The sequence below is a fragment of the Kogia breviceps genome, chromosome 9 (genome assembly GCF_026419965.1).
Source record: "Kogia breviceps isolate mKogBre1 chromosome 9, mKogBre1 haplotype 1, whole genome shotgun sequence".
In the NCBI taxonomy this organism is placed as follows: domain Eukaryota; kingdom Metazoa; phylum Chordata; class Mammalia; order Artiodactyla; family Physeteridae; genus Kogia; species Kogia breviceps.
The window spans coordinates 45,791,757-45,801,162 of NC_081318.1; the positions used below are offsets into that span (position 1 = coordinate 45,791,757).

The 9,406-nt window shown below is 56.9% G+C and overlaps 1 protein-coding gene across 3 annotated transcripts in view; it reads right to left on the reverse strand.

Moving 5' to 3' along the window:
* The window catches only part of ADCYAP1R1 (ADCYAP receptor type I), a 53,722-nt gene extending 46,103 nt beyond the window's left edge, over positions 1-7,619 (reverse strand). For 2 of the 3 annotated variants that reach the window (XM_067042392.1, XM_059073682.2), the window contains exon 1: positions 7,425-7,609. The gene's annotated coding sequence lies outside the window, so the exon portion shown is untranslated. Of the gene's footprint in view, positions 1-7,424 lie in introns of all 3 variants that reach the window. The other variant, XM_067042393.1, reaches the window with a different exon arrangement.
* Positions 7,620-9,406: the final 1,787 nt, after the last annotated feature.

A 9,406-nucleotide genomic window follows, 5' to 3' on the forward strand; every position in this document is an offset into this window, starting at 1 on the left:
GAGCGGCGTGCCCCCAGCCCAGTGCCGCAGGGTGGAGGGGCTGGGGTACTCTCAACACGAGGCCTCCTCTGGCATTAGACCCGGGTTCCTGATTCCCACTTTTGCCCCCTCTGTTCACCTTCCCCAACTACAGTCCACCCTCTGCCCAACAGGACACAGACACTCACTAGCCATGAGGTGGAAAGAGGAAAGCTGGGAGCTCCCAGGCCTTGACCTTCCCACTCCCGACCTCAGCTGGAAACCTCAGGGACGACCTCCTACAGCCTCTCCAGGATAGTGATCTCAGCCCCCACCTCTTCTCTCCTGACCCCCACCCCAAGGCCACTGGGCACAGCCCCTGCGGGACAATGCTCAGAGTTTACGGTCTGAGGCCACCTGTCCCAAACCTCCTCTGGACCACACGCTTGGCTCCTCTGTCCCAGGAAAGCACTTTGAGATGTGTCCCCTGGGTCAGCCACTCCCAGCCCTGTTCCCTGCGCCCTGTCCCAGCTGCCTCTCTCCTCTGGACTCCCCCAAGCTGCCAGTGACCCTCCTAAGGGCCAGGCCTGGCCACTGCAGCCTGGGGTTGAACCCTCCCCTCCCTGAGGATGGATGCTGGGCTCTTTCAGCCCAGCCACGCGTGTGGCTCTGGATGACCTGGTTGCTGATATTCCCAGTTGCTCTCTCTTGGGTCCAGGGGATAAACTGGCTTTTGCAACTAAGCTGAGGACAATTAAACTACCTCCTGGCATTTAGTGTGGTGGACTCGTGAACCATTTTGCTAGGGTTTTAAGCTTAAAAACCTCAGGGAAGCCACTTAACTTTTCTGTGCTTCAATTCAATTATATGTGAAAATGGAATAACAGTAATACCTACTTCATAGATGTTACTGGGAGGCATCAACCAATTGATATAAGTAAACTATGGAGAGCAGAGTATAGCCTGGCTCCCAATAAGGGCTATACATGTGTTAACTATTATTATTATCTTACCACTTTGTGTTCAGGTTTTTTCACCTTCCTGCTGCCACCTCCACCACCATAAGCCCTCTGTCATATTCAAAATAGGAACATCAGGCCTGCTGCACTTTTATTTGCTAATGGCTAACATTAATTAACCACTCGGTACATGCCAGGCACTCTTCCAAACAATCAATATGCATTAACTCATTTCACCTGCCCCAAACCCATGCAGTCTCTCCTAGCATCATCCTCATTCTGCAGCTGAGGCGACTGAGGCACAGAAAGGCTAAGCAACTTCCCCAAGGACACACAGCAAGCATGCGGTAGAGCTGGGAAGTGAACCGAAGCAGCCTGGCTCCAAAGCTTGTGCAGTCCATCCCTATGCTCCTCCCACTCTGTTATAGGTAAAAGGAAGACCAGCTCAGAGTCCATTGGTACCCTATTAGTACCTTCTCACATCCCTGGAGACTGGCCAGGCCCTCTGCTACCCCTCTGCCCACACTTCTATATCTGAAGCACCCTCCTTAAGAAGCGTGAATTACAGACACAGCGTTTCAGACCTGAAATGGACTTTAAAGGTCACCTCCCCCACAGCACTGAGTTTCCTGTGGGGAAACTGAGGCCAGGCGGGGTGGGGGGAGACACTTCCCAAGGTCACACAGGAGAGAGTCCTGGAGCCCTGCCTGGTGGGTGGGAACGCATGTGTCCCCCTTACAGACTTGGGAGGACCTGCTCTCCTCAGGCCCCATAAGCCCAGCGACTGGCCTGGGGCGGGAACAGAGAGAACAGCTGTGTCCTCCGGCGAGCCACTGCGCCAGGCACGCAGGAAGACGGCGTCATCAGTCAGCACACCGGAGCCAGCGGTGACTCACTGGGCTCTGACTTTCCACGTGCAGTGGGAGGGGACCCGGAGACCCTGCAGCCACCCCCCACACTGCCCCACACCCTGCAGGACCCTTTCTGCAGCCCCCCAGCTGAGAGTGGTCCAGCTCCTGGGCTGGGGTGCTCACCCCTCTCCAGCAGCTAGTCCAGGGCCCTCGGGGAAGCTTTGATGTCTCTCCACTGCACCCTTCCCGGCCAGCCGTGAGCAGCACAGGCTCCTTTGCCTCCTGGGAGCCCCCCAGAGTGGGAGGGCAGCATCTCACTCCTCCTCTCCATGGGGCCACACAGCCCTGGGTCCCTCTTCTGCCCTCATGGAGCTGAGGCATCTCCTATTGGACTCCTCTGGCCACTCAGCATCCCTCTCCATCGTGGGGCAGTGCCAAGCCTGGACACCACACCAAAGATGACCCAGGGAAGGTGGATCACTCACCTCCCTTGCCCTACACATGCTCCCTTTATTAACGAAACCTGAGCAGCACCCACCTCCCACTTCCTTCTCGCCTTCCTAGTACAGAGGACCAGAGAGGGGAGCCTGAAAGATGAAACACTGCCCCCCCAACTCACCCCTCAAAGGGAGGGAACTTAACTTCTTCCTGGGAACCAAGAACCTCTTTTCTCCTCAATAAGGTCAGAGCTGATAAAGGTCCGTGTCCAATGCCGGACTGAGGGGTGTTCTGGCAATCAATGGATTAATCATTAACACTGACATTCCTCTTTGATGTTCAAACGTTCCCCTTTCAAAGCCTGGTCCCCGGAGTCCTGTGCACAGCAGGTGACAGAAGCCTTGTCCCTGGAAGGCCTACGATGATTCCACCCAGGCCCTGCATTTTACACATAGGGAACCTGGGCTCAGGGTAGGGAAAGGCTGGGCACACCTGCACATGGGTAGTAATATCCCATTTCACAGGTGAGTGTTTGAGGCCCAAAGAGACCCAGAGCCTTTCCCAAGGTCACGTTGCAAAGCCCTTCCACACTGGCTAGTTCAGGCACATCTCCCGTCCTGGAGGGGTCTCGGGAGTCCTCTGCCTGGGACAGCCCCCCAGGGCCTGAAAGAGGATGAGGAGAGAAGAATGGGAAGGAGGAAACAGAAGATACCAGAAATGGGAAAGGAGGGACGGGGCGTGATGGAAGGCAGTGAGAGGTGTGTGGGGAGAGGGCGGGAGGGAGGGCACAGGAAGCAGGCTCTGGTTTGTGGATAGTTTACTTAGCACCTCCCAGGCGGGGAATGAGGCTGGGGCAAGGTAGGAGGGAGAGCACTGCCACCTGCGCTGACCCCTGCTAGCCAGCAGTCCCTCCAGAGTAGCTGTGAGTCCCTGGAAGGGCGGGCCAGCTCTGACTGGCAGGTGCCATGGCACCTGGCACAGGTAGAGCATGAGGTGGGGACCCTCAAACCCTGAGGAGTGCCGGGTGGACGGGTTTAGGAAGGTGAATGCGGGGTGTCGAGGGACCCAGCAAGATACCAGGAGTTGGGGGTGGACAAGAGGGTGGAAGGCTGGTGCTAGTCTGCGGATGCCAGGGACACTGCAGCCTCATTCCACGGGAGAGGGCTGAGGGCACTGAAGAGTGTTAAGCAGGGCAGTGAAGTGCTAAGCTTCCCATTTAGGGAGTATTCCTCAGAAGGCTGGTGAGCTGAGTGGAAGGGGAAAAGCACAGGAAGAAAACCTATCCTGGATTCAGGGTAGAGGTGATGGGGGCTTGGGCAGGGAAAGGCAGCTGGAATGGAAAGTGGGGGACAGAATCCAGAGGCTTGGGCAAGTAAGAAAAGAAAGTCTCCCTGGCCCACCCCTCTGGGGAAATGGCAGAAAAGAAATGTCAGAAGGGGACAGACAGGAGGGATAGGAAGAAACCAAAGGCAGGACCCGATTCACCACACGACCTTAAATCAGAAACTGGGACATCGGAAGTGCCCGCAAAGGAACTGTATGTTTATCTTTTTGTCTCAGCCACCCTTCTCTGAGGCCCATTTTTCATGGGGGAAAGGTGACAGCTAAAGCAATACCTGGAGCTGGGATGAGAACGTCCAGATATTCCACAAGGCCAATCCAACCTCCTACCACCACCTCCAGGAAGCCCACCCTGGCTGCACCCACCTCCACTGGCCTCACCCTCCTCTGAGAACTACCAGCCCTAGAGGAGAAGCCCCTTACTCCTGCCTCGGCTGTTTCAGGTCTTGTCCTTCTCCTCGTAAGTTTGAAGCCTGTCTGGGAACAAGGGGCATGTTCAGGTTTCCCTGAGGTTTTCCTCCTGGTGGAGATGGGCATGTCCCTGGCCAAAGAGGGTGAACGGGAATGGGGGCTCAGGACCTGTTTGGTGAGCTCAGCGACGCGGTGTCCTTTCATTTTCAGGCATGAATGTTATCTCTGGGTGTCCTTAGTGCAGGAGATTTTTCACATGAACACAGCCGAGGCCTGTCTAAGGTAGGATGCTGAGGCCAGGCATTAAATAGATGGGCACCCTGAGCTCTGGGCAGGGTGAAGGGAAACATCCAAGGCCCCCCCTAGGGCGGCTTGGGCCCCCAGGACTAAACCCCTCCCTTCCTCCACCTCTTAAACCACTTCTATTTGCTAACCTACAGCCCAGGGGTTCACAAACCCTTCCAGCAGGTCAGATCCGGCCTGTCACCTATTTTTGTACAGCCAGTGAGCCAAAAATGTTTTTTAATTTTCAAATGGTCAGGAAAAAATTAAAAGGCTCATACTTCATGACACAGGAAAATTATATGAAATTCAAATTTGTGTCCATAAATAAAGTTGATCAGAACATAGCCCTGCTCATTTGCATAAGTATCATCTATGGCTGCTTCTACGTATGACAGCAGGATGAAGCAGTTGCAACTTTAGTGTATGGCCAGCAAAGCCTAAAATATTTACTATCTGGCCCTTTACAGAAAAAAGCCGACCCACCTTCCTTCCACCCTCATGCAACAACACACACACGCTTTCTCCACTCAATGCAACGTGCATCTGGACTCTCATTAAGGAAGACTTTGTGATCTTCGTTGGGCAGACGTCTGAGTACCCAGGTGTGTCGAGATCTGTGTGAGAGGGTGTGTCCCACTGTCCATATGTATGTCGTGCTCTGCTGTTGTATGTTTGCCCCAGCTCTCTGGCAGGTGTCATGGGAAACCTTTATGCCGCCCCGGCAGTGTGTCACTCCCTCTCTGTGTGTCACTGTGGAGGTGGCTGTCACCATGTGTCTCTGACGGCATCTAGGGCTCAGTACAAACACGCCGCAGCTGAAGAGTTTCCAGCCTGCATGTTGCCAGGCAGCTGGACCACTAGGCCCAGATCAGTCAGACCCTGGACTTGTAGATTCCTCCACTCAGAGGTGGCCAAGGCTTCCAGGGCCTCTAGTCCCACCTGTCTGGGGCATGGGACCTCTGTTCACATACCTCCCCAGACAGGAAACCCACTGTCACCCCAATCGTCGGCTCCACACTGGGTAGCTCTTGGGGAAGCAAGGCCTTCCTGGCACTGAGCTGAGCTCGTGCTCTGTGCTTGGCACACCTTGGTTCTGCCCTCTGGCAGACAGCACAAGGTGTCCTCTGCTTAACAGTGCCAGCCCTGGGTCAATGAAATCTTCACCCCTAAGAGGCCAGACACCTGGGACACTGAACCTGAGGCCACATCCCCAGGAAAAAAAGCCACCTTGTGGCCTTAAATCTTGTCTTTCCTAGCCTCTTAGGTGTAGATACTGATCTCTAAACACCCATTTTGTTTTGTTTTGTTTATTCAACACAAATTGAGGAAGTGTCCCAAAGTAGGAGCACAGCAAAGAGGGGTGGCCGCACGAAAAAGGATGTATTCCAAAGTGTTTCTCCGATCAACGCCCTGTCAGCCTAAACCTTACACAAAACAGGACCTTAATGAATCTTTTAGCCTGATTAGTTCTTAGAATGTAGGAAAGAGTCCTTCAAGAGGCTCCCCAGAGATAACCCCTCTCACTGCACGTAGGGGCAAACAGAATCATATGGTCTTGTCCCAGACACAGAATCATGGATGAACTACCCACCACAGGGGAGGGAAGGCACCGGCTTCGCCTCCCTGGTCACCCCATACACACTTGTTGATGAATTGTTTGGAAGATCTGGACAGGGCCTGCCCCAGTGTGTTCTATCTCTAATTCATATACCCAAATTTTGACTGGTGTCCAGACTGGCACCTCTGCTTGCCCTCCCCAAAGTCAGTGGAGAGCAGGAGCCCCAGATTCATCTGGGGACTGGGGGTTCTGCCAACCCGACATGCACCCAGCACCAACTCAGACTGGCCCCCTGAGAAAATCTGAGCGCTGCTGCCCCCCAACCAAGACCCATACATAATTTTGTATCCCCTTCCTTCAGAAGCCCACAGCTGCTCAAAGCCTCTAGCCTGACCTTCACAATGCTTGTCTGCCTCTGCCCAAGAGGGTCCCAAGGCAGGTTGCCCTCCACCGACTGTGTAGCCCCCTCCCATCCCCCAGCTGCCCCCCATGCAGCGCTGCTCACTAGAAAAGCCAAATGCTGTGTATTTTCTTTTGGTGTGTGTGGGAAGGCGGGGCGGGGGGGGGGTTGCGGATAAAGGAGACATGCACTTGCACTAAAAGCATAGAAATCATCTGGGGAATTTAGCAGGGGTCCTCCATCCTTCCCCCAGCAGCTTTCAAAGGGGGTCTGAGCACAGGCCAGGGGTGAGCTTCCACTCCCATCTCCACGTGAAATACAATCAGCTCCTGTCTGGGCTCTCCCCTGACCGTCTAGCTCCATCCATTGGCACCCTGGCCCATTCGGACAACCCCCGACCCAACCTGCAAAGGTCCTGCCTGCCCAGGATGTGGGCCCCAGCCTCCCGCAGCTGCAGCAGGAGCCTGTGCCTTTAAGGCAGCGGGCAGGGGTCTCATCTCAGGTGAGCCCACTTCAGCCACGGGAGGCCAACGCGTTTCTCCCACGGGCCCCCGTGGGGCGTTTCCTTCCGGGATCGCAGAAGGCCAGGCATCTGGACCCCCGCCTCTCTGCGCCGCGGGAAACCGAGAGACGACGCTCTTTTGAACAATCCCGAAGGTGTCACTACAGGGGGACATTCTCCGCCGGCCCATACTCCACCCTGTACACAGCATATCGTTTGCCCACCCCTCAAATCCCGTGAGGACTGCGGTACCCAGCCCCCTGGGGACCCTCCAGCTTCGCCTAGCCGCGTCCGTCTGCCCTGGGAGTAGGCAGACAGGTCCCTGTGGGTCCCTCCGGCTGCAGTGCCTCCCCTGCCCCTGGTCCTCCCTTCTGGCATGGAGAGGGGCGCGAGGTAGCTAGCCTACCCCACCCCCTGCGAGCTGCAAGGATCGGTCGCCCCCAGCATGATCCCAAATATTGGGAGGGCGTGTGGGGGTTGCTGAGAGGGAGGGTATCAGACAGTCGCGCAGGATGGGAGTAGCGGCGGGAGACGGCTTCATTTAGGTTTCGGGAGGTTGGCCCCGCTCTGGCCCTGGCCCGCTCTCCGTCGGTGAAGGGCGCTGCTTACGGAGACAGCCGAGCTGGAGGAGGGGCTCCGCGGTCCCCAAGGGGCGAAGGTTCTGGAGTCGGGGGAGGGCGGACAGGGCTTAGAGGGGCAGGGGTGGCGGGGCGGCCCTTACCTGCTCACAGCGGGGCCTCGCCGCGGGGCCGCGGGTTGCGGGTCGGCCCGGGGCAGACTCCGCGCGGAGGGCGCGCAGCGGCGAGTCCGCGCCCCGAGCCGCCCGAGGACGGTGAGCGTGTGCGCTCAGCAGCGCGCGCCGAGCCCGGGTCTCCGCGTCCGTGTGTCCGCCGGCTGCCGGTATCCGTGGGTCCCTGCGCGGCGGAGTGAGCTTGTGCGCACGCGGAGACCGCGCTCGCCTGGAGCCGCCGCTGCCGCCGTCAGTCGCCGCCGGGGGCCCGAGCGCAGCGCCCCCCGCCTGCCCTCGCCAGCCCTGCGCCGCGCTCCCGCCCAGCTGGGTCTGGGCTGCGGGAGAGGCGCCGCCTCCGCCGCGAACCCAGGCCGGGGGCAGGAGGGAGGCGAGCGACCACCGCCTTCCCCCAGCGCACTTCGCAGGCTGGGGGTGGGGTACAGGCCAATGGGCGCCCGGGGGAGGGGTTAGGCCGGGGATGGCGGGGGAGCGGGACCCCGCCCGTCGCACATGGGAGCAGGAGCTTTGGCGCGGAGACCTGGGAGCGAGAATGCGGAGGCAACAATTCCCGTCTGTAGTTTGGCTTCCGGGGCTCAGCGTCGGGCCTTCCCTGGGGCTCACCGCCCTCCTTTCAACCCTCCCAAGATACCCAGAGCAAGAAACCCTCTGCCTTCTCTCTGCCACGTCCTCCTGATTCCCTGTCTGAGCCAGCTCCTCCTCCTCCAGGAAGCCTTCCTTACAGGGCAAGTCCCAGACTCCCCTTGGGATTTTCTTTGCCCACACAGCCCTGGCCTGGGAATGTTAGCTAGCTCCAGGATGCCTGCCTGGATGTCTTCAAATGAGATCCTCTAGAAAATGCCTCTATGGCCAGAAAATGGAGGGGGGGGGGGGCCTTATCGGGGCGGCCTACAGCAACTTAAGATGACAGTGCTCTGGAGTCAGACTGCCTGGCTTCAGTCCCTGCTGTGCCAGGGCTAGCTCTGTGAGCTGGGGCAGGGGACTGGGCATCTCTGAACCTCAACTTCTTCACTGTACGTGGGAATCATAGTACCTACGCCCCACCTCTTAACAACAGCATTGGGCTTCCCTGGTGGCGCAGTGGTTGAGAATCCGCCTGCCGATGCAGGGGACATGGGTTCGTGCCCCGGTCTGGGAAGATCCCACATGCCGCAGAGCGGCTGGGCCCGTGAGCCATGGCCACTGAGCCTACGCGTCTGGAGCCTGTGCTCTGCAACGGGAGAGGCCACAACAGTGAGGCCCGCATACCACAAAAGTAAAAAAAAGAAAGAAACAACAGCATTAAACAAGAATGGTACACACGTCGCAAAGTAGGTTTTCACTGATTTTATTTCCTCACTAATGAATTAATTACTACTGCTACTGTTATTGTAGTACCACTCAGCCTCCTCCTTATACAGATGGATAAGTTGAGGCTAAATACGGGGAACTAAACAGGTCAAGGCAATGTAGCCAGTTGGTGCTGGAGCCAAAGCCCAACAGAGAACAGTTACCCACTCCCACCAGCCAACTCATTGCTTCCACCTGCCCCTGTTCTCGGTTTCTGGTCACTACCCCAGGTGTCAGCATCCCAAGGCTCCCTCCACACCCCCATCCACAGTTCTGCAACCAGGCTCTGTCTTTCCTTATTCAAGTCATTGTTCAGCCTCCCTGTGGGCCTGAGTTTTGGGTGTGGCCACCTTGTTGAGGAAGCTTCAAGGAGGAGGAGGGAAGAGAAAGAGACTTAAGCCTTTCCTTGGGAATTCTAGTCCAACTGAGGAGGAGAGGACTGGAGCGTGGAGTAGGTCTCCACAACGAAAACTTGAAGGAAGTATCTGGAAAGATGCGAGGAGTTCCCTGGGTCCACTCAGTGAGTTGATGATTTTTCTTTACTGCACAGTGAACCCTGCCCCCCTCTGTATACCACACTGTTGGTCTTCACGGATCACATTTCTTTCAGTCCAGAAAAGCTTCCT